This window comes from Bos taurus, chromosome 2 (assembly GCF_002263795.3).
Source record: "Bos taurus isolate L1 Dominette 01449 registration number 42190680 breed Hereford chromosome 2, ARS-UCD2.0, whole genome shotgun sequence".
NCBI classification, from domain to species: Eukaryota; Metazoa; Chordata; class Mammalia; order Artiodactyla; family Bovidae; genus Bos; species Bos taurus.
This window is the reverse complement of record NC_037329.1, coordinates 84,003,546-84,026,823: the sequence shown is the minus strand read 5'-3', so window position 1 is coordinate 84,026,823 and position 23,278 is coordinate 84,003,546. Positions and strand designations below refer to the sequence as shown.

The 23,278-nt window shown below is 37.5% G+C and overlaps 1 pseudogene; it reads left to right on the top strand.

Annotated features, from left to right (window-relative positions):
• Positions 1 to 6,322: 6,322 nt before the first annotated feature.
• LOC781256 (UV excision repair protein RAD23 homolog B-like) lies at positions 6,323 to 8,330 on the top strand (annotated as a pseudogene).
• Positions 8,331 to 23,278: the final 14,948 nt, after the last annotated feature.

Sequence of the window (23,278 nt, the reverse complement as noted above, 5' to 3'; positions counted from 1 at the left end):
ATTTACTGAACTATTCTTAAATTTGAGATCAGTCTAATATTCTAATAGCATTTTGAGGGGTCATAATATTTTGGGTTCTAAGTTTAAAGTAGGGGAAACAGTTGAATGGCAGGCTCCGTATTCAATCTGTAAGAGAAACTGAGCCTGGCAAAGTCATGAACACTTTTAAAACACCTGGGAGACTTCCTTGCCAGTCCAGTGCTTAGGAGTCTACACTTCTACTGCCGTGGGCCTGAGTTTGATCCCTAGTCAGGGAACTAAGATCTTGCTAGCTCTGTGGTGCAGAAAACAAAACACCTGAGAATGTTCTTCTCAAGCCAGTCTCATCTGACACTCGCTGTTTGAGTATGTCTCCTTCATTTTTCTTCATGCACAGCCTGACTGTTTCTGGGTGAGCTGCAGGGTAAATTCCGTCTTCTACTTGTTACTTAGTGTTTCCATTGTTACTGTCATTTTATTGGAGTGGAAATCACATACAGAATATCTTGTGTAGCTATAACAGTGATCAGGTCACTGTCCAATATTTTTTTCAGTTGGAAGGAGCTTGTCTACATTTCAGATTGATTTGAATATATTATGGAGTACAATGTAAAATACATTATCAGATGTTCTTAACTGCTATCCTACCTACTTCCTTGTCAATTAAAGATGTATTTCCCTTTCTTTGCTTTTAAAAACAACTGTATTGACATATATGTTCCATATCATAGAATTTATCCATTTCAGTCATATAATTCAATGATCTTCATAAATTTTTACTGAGTGGTACAACTATCACCATAAATCAATTTTAGAACATTTTCATCTCCCTGATAAGATCCCTCATGTCTATTTACATGTCCCCTTTCCCGACACTCAGCCTCAAGCAACCACCTGCTTGACTTTTTGTCTTTATAAATTTGCCCTTTTTTTGACATTTCATGTAAATGGAACCATTCAATACGTATCTTTTAATGTCTGAATTTTTCACTTTGCACAATGTTTTTGAGGTTCATGTCTGATACAGCAAATCCCAGTAGTTTGTTCTTTTACATTTTTGAAGAATATCCCACTGTATGGATCTCCATATTTTGCCTATCCTTTCCTCAGCTGATGGCCATTTAGTTATCTCTAGTTTTTGGCTGTTATGAATAGTGTTACTATAAACACTCATGTGCAAGTCTTTGTAGGAATGGAATAACCTGGTTGAACAGACAATGCTCTCCCCAGGGAGTTGACTTGACACTTTTTCAGAAATCAATTAACTAGAAACATGAGTTTATTTATGGACTTAATTCCACTTTGTTGGCCTACCTATGTCTATCCTTATATTTGTATCACACCTTCTCGATGACCATAACTTTACAGTTAGTTTCAAAATTAGAAAGTAAAAGACCTCCAACTTTATTCTTTTTCAAAATTCTTTTGAATAGTCTAGTTTTCCATTTCTGTATAAATTTAAGAATCTGTTTACCAAATGCTACAAAAATACCTGTAGGCATTTTCATAAGGTTATATTGAATCTATAGCACAATGTGGGGAGAATTACAATCTTAATAATAAGGAGTCTTCTAATCCACAAATGTGGAGTGTCCCCATTTATTTCCCTCAACAAAGTTTTGTAACTTTCTCTATACCAGTAATGTAATGTAAAAAATGTATGTGTGTGTGCTTAATCATGCCTGACTCTTTGTGACCCATGGACTGTAGCCTGCCAGACTCCTCTGTCCATGGAATTTCCCAGGCAAGAATACTGGAGTGGGTTGCCATTTCCCATTCCAGGGGATCTTTCTGACCCAGGGATCAAACCCGTGTCTCTTGCATCTCCTGCACTGGCAGGCAGATTCTTTACCACTTGATTGTACTTTTGTTAAATTTATTCCTAAACTTTTTATTTTGGGGGTGCTGTTATGAATGGATTGTAGTCTTAATTTTACTTTTAGATTGTTCACTGCTCATATTTAGAGCTCAACAGATCTCATTTATTTTTATGCCTACAAGAAAAATTTATGTGATAGTAGAGTCCTGGCTGATTTAAAGTGACGCTATAAATTCTTAAGGTGATTATAAACCTTTCATGGATAAAATCATATCTTATTCATTGGAGTATACCTAAAGCCCTTAGAATAGGTCTTGCACATGATGGGAGTTCATCATATTACTACTGAATAAACACATGCATCTTGGAACATTATTCTTTCAGTTTAAAGCACCTTGGTTATAGATATACACTGGTCAGTTGTGTTGATGGAATCCTTATCTGTATCTATAATGTGAGTCGAAAATTTACCATAAGCTGTTAGAAAGTTAGGAATTAAGGGTGTTACCACTGGCCCATTCCAGCATAGCAGACAGGGCCTTTGTTGATAAAATTGTACTGTGACACAAAATGAGAAAAGCTAAATCTTCTGATGTCAGCTAGAGGTGGAAGGTAACCTCTTGAGGTACAAGCCAATTAAGCTGTGGCACATGCTATGGCTTGTGAAATTCATGAAGTTATTATCAGTCATTGGGGTCAGAAGGGAATGAGAATTTTAGATTAAATGAATATAAAAAATCTATATGGAGAAATAGAAGCTGAGCTGTCCTGCTCTATGGGGTACAGAGATCTAATTACAGTGGAATTGCCATTTACTATTTAGTTATAAATCTAAACCTACTTATACATGTTGGCAATTGGTAACATTTTTAATGTTTAATAGCTCTCAAAAGTCAAAAAGGCATTAAATATGATGAACTAAGTAGTAAATTTGTGATGCTTAAGTATAACTCATACAGAATGTTTGTGGACATTTAGCAGCCAACATGCAAGGCACATGCAGAGCAACATAACTGACCCTGAAAACATGAAGGTATAAAACTGAACCATCTACTTCAAATATTAATAGTTCATATAAGGACATTATGCTTGAAGACCACAATTTAACATGTGAATCTGTAGAATGTGCCTTTAAATATCACTCTGGGAAATATGACATTTAATTTTTATCAAATGACTACTCTTGTAAATTAGTTTTGTCCCTTTTCAATTGAATTTTATTGTACACCAATGACACAATTCTTTCTATGTGTCAGTTTTAATAGTAGACATTTGGAATCAGTTAAAAATGTCAGTTTTATATCCTGTCATCAGATACTTCAAATAAAATATTTTTTTTTTTTTATATTTTTATGTAATTCATAGAAGCTGAAGTAAAATTTTGGAAATTTATTCTATCGGAGCTGAAACAAGTGACATTATTCTGAATCTTACCAGAAATTCAGTTAAAAAATTTAACATTATTGGTAAAATCATTTGTTTTTAAAGTAATATGTATATGAATTTTGGTGGAACAAAAGGATATGGCAGAAATAATGTTCTCATTAAATTAAAATTTGACCACAGGATTACTTGCAGTACAGCATTCTGTATAATAAAAGCTGAAATTCTATAAATTTGTGTAACTTGTTACACAAACCTATAAATATCTTAATATATAAATAGGGAACTACAAATTTTTTTGTGACACAGTTAATGTTAAATGTTCAATAAATACTGTAACCTGGTGGCATGTAGTTTTTCTTTTTGCTATCCCTTATCAAATGGATTTTAAGAACATTTAAACCTTTGATTAATTTCTTTGTAAATTAACTTCAGTTTAACTGTAATGATATACAAATTTTAACTGAACAAGTTTTCAGTTTTTATTTCATCTTTGTCAAAATAAAAATGCGTTTTTATAAAAATAAATGGAATATTTTAATCAATGTAGTTAATGAACATAGTTCCCAAAATGTCAGCATTTAAAACTCTCAGCAAGCCTCAATCATTGCAAAAACTTATGACATAGAGCTTTTTCCAATAACAAAACTGACCTTATGATTTCAAATGGTGTATAAGATTTAAATTTGAAATTCTTTAACTGCATACTGAAGTATCTTGACTTGCAAGAAGACTCTTTTGATGAAGTTTCTATTTTTAATTAGATAAATTTATATTCTCTTCCAGAACGAAATGAAACTGAGAAGGACTGTGATTTTGCAGCATCTAAGTCTGGCAAAGCAATAAAAAGAACCATAAAAAGAGATGATTTATTTGATGAGATGAATCTTGTAAAAATATTTTTTAAAGATAACATTTTGAATGGAAGCAAAAAACCTATACTTGTGAAAATATTTGGGTTGAAATTGACACATTTCAGTTTAAAATTATTATTGATAAATTCCTTTATAATAGATATTGCTAGAAGTTTACTAAGCATCTCAGCACCCATACAGAGAGATCTTATATTAAAGTGTTGTGACCTATAAGAAGTATCAATTGAGGAAGTCAATAATTTCAGAATGTTGAGGAAAACTGCAAGCAGTTTTATGAAAGAGAATAAGATTATACAGAAAAACCAACTCTTCAGAAAAGTACTAGGGCATAGCATTAGAGCAAAATATTATTTTAAAACTGATTAAAATGAGAATAACTTTTTGCTTTTATTATTTATTAATGTTCATATTCTCAACACAGGTTTTTAAAATTTTGTTTAATGTTCTAGATGTGCTATTTTTAGTTTTGGGAAAATTTTATTTTCAAAAATAGTATTTGGATAGTATCTATTTAAAGTATAGGAAAAGATCAGTTTTCATTCCAATCCCAAACAAAGGCAGTGCCAAAGAATGTTCAAACTACTGCACAATTGCAGTCATCTCACACACTAGTAAAGTAATGCTCAAAATTCTCCAATCTAGGCTTCAACAGTACATGAACTGAGAACTTCCAGATGTTCAAGCTGGATTTAGAAAAGTCAGAGGAACCAGAAATCAAATTGCCAACACCTGTTGGGTCATAGAAAAAGAGAGTTCTAGAAAAACATCTATTTCTGCTTTATTGACTATGCCAAAGTCTTTGACTGTATGGATCACAACAAACTGTGGAAAATTCTTCAAGAGATGGGAATACCAGACCACCTTCCCTGCCTTCTGAGAAACCTGTATGCAGGTCAAGAAGTAACAGTTAGAACTGGACATGGAACAATGGACAGGTTCCAAATCAGGAAAGGAGTACGTCAAGGCTTATTTAACTTCTATTCAGAGTATATCATGAGAAACATTGGACTGGATTAACCACAAGCTGGAATCAAGAATGCTGGGAGAAATATCAATAACCTCAGATATTCAGATGACACTACCCTTATGGCAGAAAGCAAAGAAGAACTAAAGAGCTTCTTGATGAAAGTGAAAGAGGAGAGTGAAAAAGTTGGTTTAAAACTCCACATTCAGAAAACTAAGATAAATGGCATCTGGTCCCATCACTTCATGGCAAATAGAAGGGGAAACAATGGAAACAGTGAGAAACTTGATTTTTTTGGGCTCCAAAATCACTGCAGATGGTGACTGTACCATGAAATTAAAAGACGCTTACTCCTTGGAAGAAAAGCTATGACCAACCTAGACAGCATATTAAAAAGCAGAGACATTAATTTATCAACAAAGGTCTGTCTAGTCAAAGCTATGCTTTTTCCAGCATACTCACATCCAGTATATATGGATGTGAGAGTTGGATCATAAAGAAAGCTGAGCACCGCAGAATTGATGCTTTTGAACTGTAGTCTTGGAGAAGACTCTTGAGAATCCCTTTGGACTGCAAGGAGGTCACACCAGTTACTCCTAAAGGAAATCAATCCTGAATATTTATTGGAAGGACTGATGCTGAAGCTGAAACTCCAATACTTTGGCCACCTGATGTGAAGAGCTGACTCATTTGAAAAGACCCTGATGCTGTGAAAGATTGAAGGCAGGAGGAGAAAGGCATGACAGAGGCTGAACTGGTTGGATGGCATCACTGACTGGATGCACATGAGTTTGAGCAAGCTCCAGGAGTTGGTAATGGACAGGGATGCCTGATGTGCTGCAGTCCATGGGGTCACAAAGAGTCAGACATGATTGAGTGGCTGAACAGCAACAATAATTTAAAGTAGTAAACAATCCAATAATATATTACAAATAATTTGTTGGTCAATAATATTTCAAAAAATCATATAATTTAAATTATTTTTATCCCTTATTTAACTTTGAGAAGTCCCACCTTGGATTATGGTCACTCTGTGTGTAAGGGATATTATAGCCAGAAATACATGTTGAGATTCATTCTGGACCACTTGTACTTAGCACTCAAGTGGCTTCTACCAACTCCATGCTTCAGTTCAGTTCAGTCGCTCAGTCCTGTCTGACTCTTTGTGACCCCATGAACCGCAGCACACAAAGTCTCTCTGTCCATCACCAACTCCTGGCCTCTTTCAGTATCCTATCATTTTGCCTTTTCATACTGTTCATGGGGTTCTCAAGGCAAGAATACTGAAGTGGTCGGCGAGTCACGATGATGGCGGCCACCAGCCTGTGATGAGCTAGCGGATTCTCTGCTGCTTTCGCAGAGCCCCTCGCGCTTCCGACAGACCCACTGGCTGGTAACCGGGCATGTGAGGAAGCACGGTGGTCCGAGCTCGCGAGGAAGGCCGCAGTCGCGGAGGCAGCTGCGCGGCCGGGGGCCAGGGCTGGGGGAGAGGCCACTCTGCAGGGCGAATGTGACAAGCCCCCACCCCCACCGCCTTCCTCCCAAGTACGCGAGGAGCGCGGGCGACCCCGGGGCCCCGCCAGGCCACAGACCCCGCCCAGCGGCCAGCACCCGGAGCAGGCCCGGCAGCGGAGCTGCGCGACGGCACCATGCTGGTCACCCTGAAGACCCTCCAGCAGCAGACCTTCAAGATCGACATCGACCCCGATGAGACGGTGAGAGCACTGAAAGAGAAGATTGAATCCGAAAAGGGTAAAGATGCCTTTCCTGTAGCAGGTCAAAAGTTAATTTATGCAGGCAAAATCCTCAATGATGATACTGCTCTAAAAGAATATAAAATTGATGAGAAAAACTTCATGGTGGTTATGGTGACAAAACCTAAAGCAGTGACAACACCAGCATCAGCTACAACTCAGCAAATTCTGCCGCCACCACCACAGTTAGTTCCTCCACAGTGCCAGCTGTGACTCAGGCCCCAGCCCCTGCCCCCACTTCGGCTCCCACTTCCACACCTGCGTCTGTCACTCCAGCACCGACGACAGCATCTTCTGAGCCTGCACCTGCTAGTGCAGCGAAGCAGGAGAAGCCTGCAGAGAGGCCAGTGGAAACCCCAGTGGCCACCACCCCAACGTCAACCGACAGTACATCAGGTGATTCTTCTCGGTCAAACCTTTTTGAAGATGCAACAAGTGCACTTGTGACAGGTCAGTCTTACGAGAATATGGTAACTGAGATCATGTCAATGGGCGATGAACGAGAGCAAGTAATTGCAGCCCTGAGAGCCAGTTTCAACAACCCTGACAGAGCAGTGGTGTATCTCTTAATGTGAATTCCTGGAGATTGAGAAAGTCAGGCTGTGGTTGACCCCCCTCCAGCAGCTAGTACTGGGGCTCCTCAGTCTTCAGTGGCTGCAGCCGCAGCAACTACGACAGCAACAACTACAACAAGTTCTGGAGGACACCCTCTTGAATTTTTACGGAATCAGCCTCAGTTTCAACAGATGAGGCAAATTATTCAACAGAATCCTTCCCTGCTTCCAGCATTGCTACAACAGATAGGTCGAGAAAATCCTCAGTTACTTCAGCAAATTAGCCAACATCAGGAGCACTTTATTCAGATGTTAAATGAACCAGTTCAAGAAGCTGGTGGTCAAGGAGGAGGGGGAGGAGGTGGCAGTGGAGGAATCGCAGAAGCTGGAAGTGGTCATATGAACTACATTCAAGTAACGCCTCAGGAAAAAGAAGCTATAGAAAGGTTAAAGGCATCAGGATTTCCTGAAGGACTTGTGATACATGCATATTTTGCTTGTGAGAAGGAGAACTTGGCTGCCAATTTTCTTCTACAGCAAAACTTTGATGAAGATTGAAAGGGACTTTTTTTTAAAATCTCACACTTCACACCAGTGTATTACACTAACTTTGTTCACTGGATTGTCTGGGATGACTTGGGCTCATATCCACAATACTTGGTATAAGGTAGTAGATTGTTGGGGGTGGGGAGGGAGGGATCTAGGATATAGGGCAGGGATAAATACAGTGCATGTCTGCTTCAGTTAGCAAAGGCCGCAAATCCACACAGTGTGTAAAATATTATACAACCAAAAATCAGCTTTTGCAGGTCTTTATTTCTTCTATAAAACAGTAGGTAACTTTTCCTAGGTTTCACTCTTTTTAGTGTACTAGATCCAGAAATTTAGTGTAATGCCCTGCTTTATATTTCTTTGACTTAACATTGGTTTCAGAAAGAATCTTTGCTACCTAGAATCTACAGTCCCTATTTTATGGCAACACTGGATAATGGCTTTGTGAAATTGGGGAAAAAAAATGGGAGTGACTGTAAACAGAAATGCCAAATTATTGATGGTTATTGTTGCTGCTTCAAATAAGTATAAAATTAATGTGTAAGAAAGCCCATTCTTTCATGATAAATACTTGGGGTTGAAGGGGGGAGATGAGGGAACATTTTCTTAAGATGAAAATAATTAACTGCTATTTTAAATTTCTTGATCATTGAATGTGAGACCCTTCTAACATGATTTGCGAAGCTGTACAAGTATAGGCAGAGTTATTTTTCTGTTTACATTTTTTTTTGGTTTATTTTGGGGGGTAAATTGGTAGTCGCCTAATTACTGTTTACTTCATTGTTATATTGCAGTAAAAAGTTATAAAAACCACGGTTGCATGTTTGCTTTTGATGTATCCCTTTGTGGAGTTAGCACTTTGGGGCCAATGAAGAAATGCAGCATTCACTCTCCCTGTCTTCCCCTTCCCTCAGCAGAAATGTGTTTGTCAGCAAGTCATGAATTCCAACTGCTGCCTTTTTTAAAACCCACAAAATGCTGATTCAGTTCAAGATTAATGCAAATGTCTCAAAACTGGGTTTCTGATATTTGTAAATGTTTTTTCCTTATTAGATAAGAAAGTATGACCATTTAAGTTGTTAGGATTATTTTGCTTTTGAAAAGAGAAGGTGGACAGAACTACAATCCAGCATCTTTTATTGCATTGGAAAGACTGGCAAAATCTTTTGGAAGGGTTGGGAGATGTAGCTGGAATAGTACTTTGGAAAATATACAATCAAGATATCTCATGGCATATTAAAAGAAAAATCTTAATAGCAAAAAAAAAAAAAAAAAAAGAATACTGAAGTGGTTTGCCATTCCCTTCTCCAGTGGACCACATTCTGTCAGACCTCTCCACCATGACCAGCCCATCTAGGGTGGCTCCACACTTAACCTGGGGTATTTTGCTTATTTCCCATTCTTTCCTCCCCTACATCCACCCCTGACTTTTGGGTCTCAGTAGTTTTAAATATGGCTATGTCTCTTGCATCAATATGTAGGCAGAAATAGTGATATGATTCCTTTGTTTTCGTTTTAGAAAACTTTCTTGACAATTCCTCTCTCAAAGTCCCATTTAAGAATGTTTCTGCCTGGGCCTCAGTTTTGGTCCTTTCGAGTTCTGTATTGAGCAGTATTGTTGATTGTCAACCTTTAGTTTTCATCATTTTCACCTGTTAAATTTGTTTTATTTTTGCCTCCAAGAGAATGTATTCAATATTTCAGACTCCTACCTTAGGGACAAGGTTTAATTCACTTATATTTTAGTCTGAATTATCTAAATCAGATAACCAGATATTCAGATCAATGTCTATTAACAGGACTACTTATTTATATTTTAGCTTAGTAATTATTTTAAATCATGAAACTGCTATCTCTTATTTTTCTGACCATCTGAATTTTAGGACAAACTCTTTATAAAGGCAACAATTTGCTGAATTCAGCAGGGCCACCACTGTATCAAGAAAGTTAATTAATTTGAGTTTTGTCACCCTTCTGTAATACCAAGGAGCTTTCTATCTATTAGAATATTCCACTAAAAATAATACCATCAGCAATTACAATAAGGTTCACCCATGGAAATTAATTTCTGATTATCCCACAATTAATAACCTTATCTGTAAAAATTATAATATGCAGGTTGATAATATTCAGCTACTAGTTTTGTGGAGAAAAAAGCAAAACTAGTTATAATGATAAAAATTTTTTTCCTAGCATTATTTTAATCCTTATAAATATGACACAAATACCCCCTATAAAGGATAACAGCTTTTCTGTAATCCACAGAATACAAAATATTCCTGATGGCACCATATCACAAGAAATAACTAATAAGACCTTTTTACTGGACAAATCAATCAAGGAAATAAATTTTGCATTACTTGGGTTAAACTTTTTCTATTGTAACCTAAGATACTCAAGATGCATACTAACAAAAACTTACCAAAATTTCAGGCTGTGTGCATGTGCCTTGGTATATTTATATGGTGGTAATATAAAATCATGGGCTTCCCAGGTGGCACAGTGGTAAAGAATCCACCTGCCAATGTAGGAGATGCAAGAGACACAGGTTTGATACCTGGATCAGGAAGATCCCCTGGAGTAGGAAATGACAACCCACTACCGTATTCTTGCCTGAAAAATTCCAGGAACAGGGGAGTCTAGTGGGCTACAGTACATGGAGCTGCAAAGAGTCAGACACAACTGGGGGACTGAGCACACACACACTATCAACTCACACTGGGAACTTGAAGAGAGGTAGGAGGATGCCATCTGGGAAGGATTTACATGTGATGTTTCTATACTGGTAGTATCTAAAATAAATTGTTCTTTCATCTAACTATTGACATTCAAATCTACCAGTAGAGGATAGAGATACTCATTTCCGTTGCTCTGAGCACAGGTTTCTCCCTTGGCTTTAGGTCCTTAAATGCTATATTTGAAACTAGTTTTACAATTGCAATAATAGCAAATGATACTGTGTAGACTGTGTATGCTATACAAACACAACAAAAAAGCTTCAGACTTGCTTGTCTAGAGGTGTTAGGCCACAGAATCACTTTAGGTATTTTAGTCATTAAAAAGGTGACATTTGTGTGCTGCTTAATAACTCCTATTGCATTTGGATCCTTAAGTAAAATTCAGTAGTAATCCAGTTGGACGCCCAACATGGGAAAAACCAATCCATTGGATATTGCTTCTGTTTAGGACTTGTCCAAATAGAAAATTGTTTAAGAGATGCTTTATAAACATTTGTTATGTCATTTTTACTTGTTGCTACGTCAGTTCAGTTCAGTTGCTCAGCAGTGTCCGACTCTTTCCACACCACGAACTGCAGCATGTCAGGCCTCCCTGTTCATTACCAACTCCCAGAGCTTGCTCAAATTCATGTCCATTGTGTTGGTGATGCCAGCCAACCATCTCATTCTCTGTCATCCCCTTCTCTTCATGCCTTCAATCTTTCCCAGTATCAGAGTCTTTTCCAAGGAGTCAGATGTTTGCATCAGGTGGTCGAAGTATTGGAGTTTCAGCTTCAACATCAGTCCTTCCAATGAATATTCAGGACTGATTTCCTTCAGGAATGTATCAATTCTTTAGCGCTCTTTGTTAAGAGGACCTTAAATTCCTTTGAGAAGCAATCATCCTGTAGACTCATATACCAGATAACTTTACATAAAAAAACTTGAATAATCTGAATAAATTGATGACATTTTGTGATAATGATGCTCAAAACCAATATAGTGATATAGACCCTAAAATCTGAGAATTTATTTATCCTTTGTGTGCTCATCTTATTGCTTCAAGGTAAAGGAATAGAAGCGGAGAAGGCAATGGCACCCCACTCCAGTACTCCTGCCTGGAAAATCCCATGGACGGAGGAGCCTGGTAGGCTGCAGTCCATGGGGTCGCTGAGGGTCGGACACGACTGAGCGACTTCACTTTCACTTTTCACTTTCATGCATTGGAGAAGGAAATGGCAACCCACTCCAGTGTTCTTGCCTGGAGAATCCCAAGGACGGGGAGCCTGGTGGGCTGCTGTCTATGGGGTCACACAGAGTTGGACACGATTGAAGTGACTTAGCAGCAAAGGAATAGAAGAGGGACTAGAAAAAGATTTTTTTTTTCTTTTTTTAACCTTACAACAGAACTTTCTCAGGATATATGAAAGCTGAATGCTGGGCTTCATTAAAGTTTATTCCCATCAACTAAAGCTGATAAATGACCATGAACTTAGAGGATCTTCAGTAAACCAGACCTCTATTAGATCTAAATGAAGACTCTTGATGAATGAGTAATGGAATTTTTTTCCTCCTCTAACTGAGGATTTCATTAAAAAATATGATCATGTCAAAAGTCTTTGTGTATGTGTGTGTGATGTGTGTGTATGTGTGTAGGTCCATGAGTTTAACCTTTGCATAGATTTGTGCTATCACCACCATAACCAATTGTTGTTCAGTCACTCAGTCATGTTTGACTCTTTGTGACCCCATGGACTGCAGCATACCAGGCTTTCCTGTTCTTCACCATCTCCTGGAGTTTGCTCAAACTCATGTCCATTGAGCGGTGATGCCACCCAACCATCTCATCCTCTGTCATCCCCTTCTCCTCCTGCCTTCAATCTTTCCCAGGATCAGGGCCTTTTCTAACAAGTCAGCTCTTCACATCAGGTGGTCAAATATTGGACACAAAACAATTCCATCATACACTAAATTCTTCTCCTACTGCCTTTTTGTAGTCAAATATTCTTTCACCCAATCTTTGGTACTGACCTGTTCTCTGTTTCATAATTTTGCTTTTTATAGGATATTATATATATGATCATCTATATGTAATCATAGCATATGGGGCCTTTGGAACTAACTTCCTTCATTCAGCACAATCCTTTAAGATCCATGTTGTTACACTTTTCATAATCTGTTTTTTTAATTGATGAACTGTAGCCCATTGTGTGAGTATAATACAATTTATTGTCCATTTACCTATTGAAGGATATTTGTTTTTTCTCTCCAGTTTTTGGAGATTATAAATACAGCCATTTTAACTATTCATGTACATATTTTTGGAAGAAATAAGTTTTAATTTCCCTAGGATAAATACCTAGGAGTAGGAATGTTGGGTAGATAACAGACATACGTTTAATTACTTAAGAAACTGCCAAACTGTTTTCCAAAATACCTGTACTATTTTACATTCCCATCAACAATGTTTTGAGTTCTGGTTTCTCTGCATACTCATCAGCAGTTTGCACTGCTAATTTTTAAAAAATTATCTGTAATGTTTGTAGAGATAATTCATTACTGTTTTAATTTGCATTTCTACAAAGGCTAGTGAGCATGGTATTATGTGGTTATTTTCCATCTGTATATTTTCTTTGTAAAAGTCCATCTAGTCAAAGCTATGGTTTTTCCAGTAGCCATGTACAGATGTGAGAATTGGACCATAAAGAAAGCTGAGCATCAAAGAACTGATGCTTTTCAACTGTGGTATTGGAGAGGACTCTTGAGAGTCCTGTGGACTGCAAGGAGATCAAACCAGTCAATTCTGAAGGAAATTAGTCCTGAATAGTCATTGGAAGGACTGATGCTGAAGCTGAAACTCCAATACTTTGGCCACCTGATGTGAAGAACTAACTCATTGGAAAAGACCCTGATGCTGGGAAAGATTGAAGGCAGGAGGAGAAGGGGATGACAGAGGATAAGATGGTTGGATGACATCACCAACTTGATGGACATGAGTTTGAGCAAGCTCTGGGAGTTGGTAATGGACAGGGAAGCCTGGCATACTGCAGTCCATGGGGTCACAAAGAATTGAACATGACTGAGCAACTGAACTGAACTGAACTGAAAGTGTTAGCTCAAATATTTTGCCTAATTTTAAAAAAGTGGATTGCTATTAATGAGTTTTGAGACTTTTTAGAAAAATATAAATTCTGGATACAAGTACTTTGGGAAAATTGGAATCTGCTTTAAGAAACTATGTACTGACAATATGTATTTATTTGATTTTTATCCAGAGGGTTAATTTTCAATGCTTAACTAGAATAAACATTGTGAACTCCTTCCTTCTTTTCAGCAATTAAATCCCCAACTTTTCCCTCTCATCTGACCTATGTTCCATTGCTTGCCAAGTCAATAGATTTGGATTTAATAACAACAACAACAACAACAGTCTAGTGGTCTTTGACAATTTTTTGACAGTTTTAATTCAGAATGTGTTATCTCCCAACCAGACTGCCTTGGACATGTTACTTAACTTTACAGGGACTCATTTATTTCACTGTAAAATAAAGATGTGTCTTATAATTTTTGTGAAGATTAAATAAAGTAATGTGTATAAAGTGTTCAATTAGAGCCTGGCACTTGGAAGTTCAATAAATATATCTTTCTGCTCTATCAATAGTATTAGTTTTGGCAGCTTTAAGCATATAATTTAATATTGCAAGGTATCAAAAGCACAGGGAACAAGGTTTAGACAACCTGGCAGCAAAGTAAGATTCTCAATAAAGGAGATTTTTCAGATTTCTAGTATTTTCTGCCAGGTACTGTGGTTTTGTGACTAGCTATTTAGGAAGTAGGAAAATTGGCCTGTCAATCTTATTATGGACAATTGCATAATTTACTTACTTAGTAAACTCAATTAGAGCTACAGCCATAGATGGGAGGAGGCCAAAAAAAAGTGATTAGAGCTCATAAAGGCATTAGCAGTCCAATAATTGCATAATGAAGAGCAAGCAAGTGCTTCCACAATCATGGAAGAAATGTAAGGTGCTTAGTTAAACAGTTTTTTGATGTTAATCAAAGACTATTTTCTGACAATAAATTGATAGCTGTGATTTTATTTACCCAGAGTAATCAGATTCTCTTAGATTTTCCTAACGTAAATGTAAAGATTTTAAGGAATGATTATAGAAGCTATTTTAAAAGTATCCAAGCATAACATTTAATTTTGGAAGATAATTCAAATAGGGATAAACTATAGAAAAACAGACAATCCATAGAAAGAGACAGAGAGAATGAGAGGGAGAGAGTCCATCATTGTTAGTCTCCATCACTGGTCTGCTGCACATTGGGCTCACCTAGGGAAAGATCTTTAAAAGATATTGGATATTGATGCTTGGTTACCAGCCCCAGATATTCTAATTTAATTGGTATGTTGGGAATATATTTCCCAATTTAATTGGTATCCTGGATCCTAGGAATTTAAAAACTGTATCAGGTGATTCTAGTGTACAACAAAATTTAAGAGCCACTGAATTAGGTGTAAATGAAAAAAAAAGTCTGGTTAAAGGTCACTCTTGACTGACAGCTGTGTGGGAATGAAATAGTATCCCATAACATTAAATTAAGCTGCATCAGAAATTTGCTTAAACATTTTGCCTGAGCTATTCATTTCTTCCCCAAATGAGGAAAAGATTGGCTTCCATACGAAGTTCAAAACAGTAGGAACCAAGAAACTGGATTCTTGGCCTACCTTGGTTCTCACTGCCTCACTCAACTAGCTGTGTTATATTGGGAACTTGTTAACTTGGCTATCTTTTAGCTCCTTTACAGTAAATAATGTTACAGGACTAGATATATTTTATGATGTTTTATAGTTCTAAATTTCTATAATTTTATAAATTAATAAAAATAATGACTACTAAATGTGGATAGGATAAAAATGGAAAAAATAAGATAGTAAAGTTTATTAAACACGTACCTTTAATATACTGAAATGACCAAAGTTCAGGTTTATTGGTAACATTGTACAGAAAAACTCAAACTTTTTGGCCACCCAATATGTAATGTGAATAAGCTGAGCCATCTTGGTGGTGGCAGCAGCATGGGATTGTGTTTAAAACACACATATGCATACAGTCACACACACACACTGAGGACTGCCATGGTGGCCACTCTCCCTTTCTAATTGGCTTTAGTAACCATGACAATTCAAGTCTGTGGTAAATCTGGACTGTCCATTCCTTTGACACTGATCTAGCTCAGCTGCTTCTGGTTATCCAAATTGTGCTGCACAATTGACCTTGTTGATTCATATTCTGACCTCCTTTTTAGGAAAAGGCACAATTTGTTTCTCTCTGAGATTAGCTCTGATACAGTACATAAGCAAAAGAGTGTTAAGTTTTTAACATCTTGGATTTTTGAATACTCACCAAAACCATAGTCCCCCAAAGTTAGACTTTTCAGAATTATCTAAGTTCTTTAAACTTTCATTATTATATTAAGATGTAGGTCTGGTGAGCTTGACCATCAAGGACTCTATAAGCCAGGAGCAAAGAAAATTTTCTGCTATGCAGGAAGGGAGGATGGTCTTCCCTTTATAAACTTGAGAGAGTGAAGGGAGGGAAGATCAGTCAGTCAGTCAGTCGGTCAGTTCAGTTGCTCAGTAGTGCCTGACTCTTTGTTACCCATGGATTGCGGCACGTCAGGCATCTCTGTCCATCACCAACTCTCAGAGCTTGCTCAAACTTCTGTCCATTGAGTTGGTGATGCTGAATGGTGATGCCAACTGGTGATGCCAACCATCTCATTCTCTGTCATCCCCTTTTCCTGCTGCCTTCAATCTTTCCCAGCATCAGCATCTTTTCCAAGGAGTCAGTTCTTCTCATCAGGTGGCCAAAGTATTGGAGTTTCAGCTTCAGCATCAGTCCTTTCAATGAATTTATTCAGGACTGATTTCCTTTATGATGGACTGGTTGGATCTCCTTGCAGTCCAAGGGACTCTCAAGAGTCTTCTCCAACACCACAGTTCAAAACCATCAATTCTTTGGCACTCAACTTTCTTTATATTCCAACTCTCACATCCATAGATGACTACTGGAAAAACCATAGCTTTGACTACTCAGACCTTTGTCGGCAAAGTAATGTCTCTGCTTTTTAATATGCTGCCTAGGTTGGCCATAGCTTTTCTCCCAAGGAGAAAGCGTCTTTTAATTTCATGGCTCCAGTCATCATCTGCAGTGATTTTGGAGCCCAAGAAAATTAAGTCTCTCACTGTTTCCATTATTTCCCTTTCTATTTTCCATGAAGTGATGGGACCATCTGCCATGATCTTTGTTTTTTAAAGGTTGAATTTAAGCCAGCTTTTAAAAACACTCTCCTCTTTCACTTTCATCAAGAAGCTCTTCAGTTCCTCTTCACTTTCTGCCATAAGGGTGGTGCCATCTGCATATCAGAGGTTATTAATATTTCTCCCAGCAATCTTGATTCCAGCTTGTGCTTCTTCCAGCCTGGCATTTCTCATGATGTACTCTACATATAAGTTAAATAAGCAGGGTGACAATATGCAGCCTTGATGTACTCCTTTCCCAATTTGGAACCAGCCTGTTCCTTGTGCAGATCTAATTGTTCCTTCTTGACCTGCATACAGATTTCTCAGGAGGCCAGTAAGGTTGTCTGGTATTCCCATCTCTTGAAAAATTTTCTACCATTTGTTGTGACATACACAGTCAAAGGCTTTGGCATAATTAATAAAGTAGATGTTTTTTATGGAATTCTGTTTCTTTTTCTATGACCCAACGGATGTTGGCAATTTGATCTCTGGTTCTTCTGCCTTTTCCAAATCCAGCTTGAACGTCTGGCAGTTCATGGTTCACGTACAGTTGAATCCTGGCTTGGAGAATTTTGAACATTACTTTACTAGCATGTGAGATGAGTGCAATTGTGTGGTAGTTTAAACATTCTTTGACATTGCCCTTCTTTGGGATTGAAATAAAAACTGACCTCTTCCAGTCCTGTGGCCACTGTTGAGTTTTCCAAATTTGCTGGCATATTGAGTGCAACACTTTCACAGCATCATCTTTTAGGATTTGAAATAGCTCAACTGGAATTCCATCACCTCCACTAGCTTTGTTCACAGTGATGCTTTCTAAGGCCCACTTGGCATCACATTTCAGGATGTCTTGCTCTAGGTGAATGACAAACCATCGTGGTTATCTGGGTCATGAAAATCCTTTTTATATAGTTCTTCGGTGTATTCTAGCCACCTCTTCTTAATATCTTGTGCTTCTGTTAGGTCCATGCCATTTCTGTCCTTTATTGTGCCCATATTTGCATGAAATATTCCCTTGAGAGAGATAAACTGAGAAGTTAGATTTGGAGGGTGGTGGAGTGTGGCTAATGGGCACCTGGGAGAAACTCCAGAGTAGACTTGGACTCTGTCTCGGGTAGCTAGTGCAGACTTGGTATGAGGTGGGTAGTTAGTTAAGCCTAAATCAGAGCTCCTATCTCCATGATCTGTGTGTGGAGGCTGGGACCCTGAATCTCTGTATCCTGAGGACAATGGACAAAGAGCTGTAATGTAGAGGTGCTGAAAGAATTTGTAGGGCTAGTGAAGACAGGAGTGGATGTAAGGGTATGATAATTTTATGAACAAAGGTAGATGGCTGGATCCATAAAATTCAGTCTAGAACAAACAGATTAGCCACACTTCAGGAAAGCAGGCCTCGGCCAGCAACTCTGCAGCAGAGACCAACGGTGGACTTGAGGATGGATTAGATGTGTTTACATCTCGAGGACTCCTCCTGTGTCACCATGAAGTCAAGTAAGCCCTACCACAAAGCCACATGCCATGATGGTAGAAGTAGGGGAAAAAAGAGAATCTCCAAAAGACAAAGTATTTATCTAAAAGATGAATTATTCCAAACAATTTAAAATCTACAAGAACCTGAAATAATGTATACTGACACGATGTTCCCTACAACCTGTACTCTGCCAACTTCTCCACTATTCAATGGGAGCTTATAAAAAAGTGAAATCAGTTCTGAAAAATAACAGAGCTATATTTCCTTTTCGCATTTAATAGTTAAATGCACCTTATCATCCCTCCTATGCATGAATTCTAACAATTCTCCACCTTGGAGTATACTCTTTCTGGACAGCTAGACAGTTGATACAAAAACAGGTGTCTTTGTGTCTGTGGGTCCAGACAAAATTCCTAATTTTAGATCTTTCAACTTTTACTCAGACTCAGGGATTTTTCAGTGATAAGGGCTGCCATCTTTGTACTGTTCTGGTGGCATCTGTCAGTTGTTCATCCACATTTATTCACTCAACAAACATTTACTGAATTCTACAAGGTATCAGAAAAATACCCCAGCTCTCAGGGATATTATGTATTATAGGTGAGAGATAGGCAGTAAGTAAGAAAGAAAAGTAAATGTATTCCTGGGTCCAAGACTAGAATGTATGTCAGATCTGTGTTTCTGAGTCTAACACAGTTATTCCTGGAAGCAAGCAGTCTTTCCCCAAGGATCCAGGTGGGCTCTGGCAGCAACTTGGCCACCAGGTCTTTGCCAGAAGAATAGAGCAAGGGCTCTGAACCCCTCCAATCTTCTCTGTCACTGTCCTCTTTTATTCAGAAAGGATTCTAGATAAGAAATTGGATGTTTATGCAGATAGACTCCCCAGCCTGGAATATTACATAGAGATTTCTTTGATTTCCTCAATTTGGTGAACTCTCATAATACATTGTAATTATATAAATCAGCCATTCTGCAGCCTGGTGTGCCAATGTGGCAAAGGCCCAAGCTGAGGATTTTCTCAAACAGCAAGTGATCTCTTCTGCTTGGATGGCAAGAAGAGCAAAGACAGGCATGTTATTAGTTACTTTAATATTTTGTCCCTGTCACATATTCATATTTTTACTTTTGTCATTTCAAAGCGGATCATTTTCAATTTAGTCAATCGCTTTCTCTTGTCCTCATATACTTATATAAGGACAAGAGAAGGTGTTTATATGCATATTCAATTAATTTCCTCAGTAACTTTGGAATGAGGTCAAGTATATAAATCTGGAAGGAGGTCAAGTATATATACATCAATAAGAAAACAGAATTAAAAGCCTAATACTTTAAACAAGATATTGTCATTCTGATAAAGGTAAATCCATCCACCACAAAGATTTTTCCCTTTGCCTATAACTGTATAATTTTTCTTTAGAGCCTCTTTTCCCCTACAGAGTAATGTAGACACTTCCTTCTGTATCCCCCTGAATGTTCTAATGCTATAAATTGTTAGAATTCTTTAAAGGGGAACATGTATAATTTTGCCTATAAATTGAATCCTGTACTTTAAAGTATTTGAAAACCCCACCATAGTAAAATATACAGAAGTCTTTCATCAGAGTTGGATTTATTGTAATTTCACATGACTTTATTTTTAATTTAGTTCAGTGAGGCATCACTTTTGAAGGCTAATGAGCTAAATTTGCCATTAGGAGAGATGATTTTTCATTATAAAATATTTCTATATTCTATGAGAAGTATTTTATAAAGTGCATGTCCTCAAGTGTTCTCAAGTTCAGGCCATTGCCCCACTCAGGATGACCTTCTTGACCCAATTCTCTCCTGGATTCCTGCATGTACTCTATTCCCTAATCCTTTCTTGTTATGGGTAATAACAGCTCTTCCACTACTAGCCCTGGGTTACTTTTTATCCCTTAGATATTCCTTTATTTCCATAATTTTGTGAGCATCCCCTTTGCCAAAAGTATAGTGATGGATCCAAAGTTTTTTTTTTTTTCTTTTTTTGGTGTAGGTTTGCTTTTGTTTGTGTAAGGCATCCAGCCTAGATGGGTTAACTTCAGAGTTAATTTCTTAAATCAGGGACTCTTAGGTCACTTGGTAGTGTACATTAAAATTCTAAATGTATAGTTTTCTCCAGATACATGTCTAGAAGTAGGATTTCAGAATCATATGGTGACTCTGGTTTTAGTTTTTTAAGGAAACTTAAAACTGTTTTCCATAGTAGCTGCACCAGTTTACATTCTCATCAACAGTGTAGGTGGGTTTCCTTTTCTCCACACTGTTCCCAACATTTATTATTTATAGACTTTTTGATGATGGCCATTCTGACTGAAGTGAGGTGATATCTCGTTGTAGTTTTGATTTGCATTTCTCTAATGATAACAATGCTGAACATTTTCTTCTGTGCCTTTTGGCAATTTCTGTGTCTTTTTTTTGAGAAATGTCTATATTTGGAGAAAACTATAATTTGAGATGATCATAACCCCAATGTTCATAGCAGCCTTATTTACAGTAGTCAAGACATGAAAGCAATCTAAATGTCCATCAACAGATGAATGCCTAAAGAAGATGTGGTATATGATATATAATATATATTTGATGGAATATTACATATATGATGGAATAATATAAATATGTGATGGAATATTACTCACTCATAAAAAATGAAATGATGCCATTTGCAGCAACATGCATGGACCTAGAGATGATCATACTAAGTGAAGTAAGACAGAGAAGGCAAATATATGATACCACTTATACTGGGAATCTAAAACATAAATGCTAAATAAACTTATTTAGTAAACAGAAACAGATGCACAGACATAAAAAGCAAATTTATGGTTACCAAAGGGGAAAGGGAAAAGGGACAAATTAGGAGTTTGGGATTAACAGATACATACTACCATATATAAAATAAACAACAAGGACCTATTGTATAGCACAGGAACTATATTCAGTATCTTATAATAACCTATAATAGAAAAGAATTTGAAAAATAATATATAACTACATAACTTGTACACTTGAAACTTGCTGTTGTTGCTTACCTGCTAAGCTGTGTCTGACTCTTTTGTGATCACATGGACTGTAGCCCACCAGGTTCCTCTGCTTATGAGATTTCCCAGGCAAGAATACTGGACTGGGTTGCCATTCCCTTCTCTAGGGAACCTTCCTGACCCAGGGATTGAACCCAGATCTCCTGCATTGGTAGGTGGATTCTTTACCACTCAACCATTAGGGAAACCTGCACCTGAAACTAACAAATTGTGAATCAATTATACTTCAATAAGGAAAAAACAACTTCATTTCTAGGCTTCCTAAGATGCTTGCTCCTTGGAAGAAAAGCTATGACCAAACTAGACAGCATATTAAAAAGCAGAGACATTACTCTGCTGACAAAAGTCTGTCTAGTCAGAGCTATGGATTTTCCAGTAGTAATGTATGGATGTGAGAGTTGAACTACAAAGAAAGCTGAGTGTTGAAGAATTGATGCTTTTGAACTGTGGTGTTGGAGAAGACTCTTAAGAATCCCTTGGACTGCAAGGAGATCAAACCAGTCAATCCTAAAGGAAATCAGTCCTGAATATTCATTGGAAGGACTGATGCTGAGGCTGAAACTCCAATACTTTGGCCACCTGATGCAAAGAACTGACTCCTTGGAAAAGACCTGATGCTGGGAAAGATTAAAGGCAGGAGGTGAAGGGGATGAAAGAGGATGAGATGGTTGGATGGCATCACCAACTCCATGGGCATGAGTTTGAGCAGGCTCCGGGAGTTGGTAATGGACAGGGATGCCTGGTGTGCTGCAGTCCATGGGGTCACAAAGAGTTGGACATGACTGAACAACTGAACTGAACTTACACATAGTGATATGAGAAAAATCTTGTCAATTGGATATAATTAGAATCCGTATGATCCACTTTCATGGAAAGTGTAAGGGCCTTTCCTCCTAGCCTTTTTTTCTGTGAGAAAGTTCAGACATGATGGCTTGAGTTGGAGTAGTCTTCTTGCCCTAGGAAGTGCTGTCATCTATTGTGGATGACAGAAGAGCAAGACAGAAATACTCATGCTTCCAAGTTGTATCAGTCATGGACACCCTAGTATTTGGAGAGAGAAATTAGCTTGCCTTTTGTTTAAGTCATTCTTATTTTGTATGTGGGTCACCTATAGCTAAACTCAATTATTACTAATACAGAAATTAGAAAAAAAAAGGAAAGAAAAGTAGGTCTTACATATGAAAAAAAATCTAAAATGGGACATTGGTTTAATCTGCTTGAGGATGTCAGGGACTCAGATATTAAAGCTAGGAAATCTGGTGATCTTTATTACATCATGGCAAAACATTTTTATTAAATTTCACCAATAATTCCATGGAAGGTGATCTTTGGGCTGACTGAGGCAATGGCATTGAGAAAAGTATTAAAGTAAAGGTAAATTCAGAATTCTGGTACACATTGGTTGTTTCTTGTTGCATAGTGCTAAAAATGTGATAAACTCAGGTTAGAGTGGGCTGTCTTTCAAGTGCAGTTGAAACACAACTCTTCCAAGAGAGGCTGTGTTTCCCAGCCCTATTCAAGCACCTTTTAATAGGAGCTCTGTGACAGAAAATGAGATTCGGTATTGCAACAGAGATCAGATTTAGATATTTTCTTCCCACTTAAGCCAATTATTTCCATTGGCTTTAAGGTATCTGTCTTTAAGGGAGAAAGAGGGAGAATTATTATATGAAGCCAGTGAATACAAGATCAGAACTTCAGACATCCACTTGAGATGAGATTTTTGGCATGGGTTATATGCAGAAGAAATTGATGTAAGCAAATAGATAAAAATTCTACTAAAAATTTGACGGATTTTTTTTTTTTTTTTAGCCAAAGAAACAAGGAGCCTGTTTTAGGAG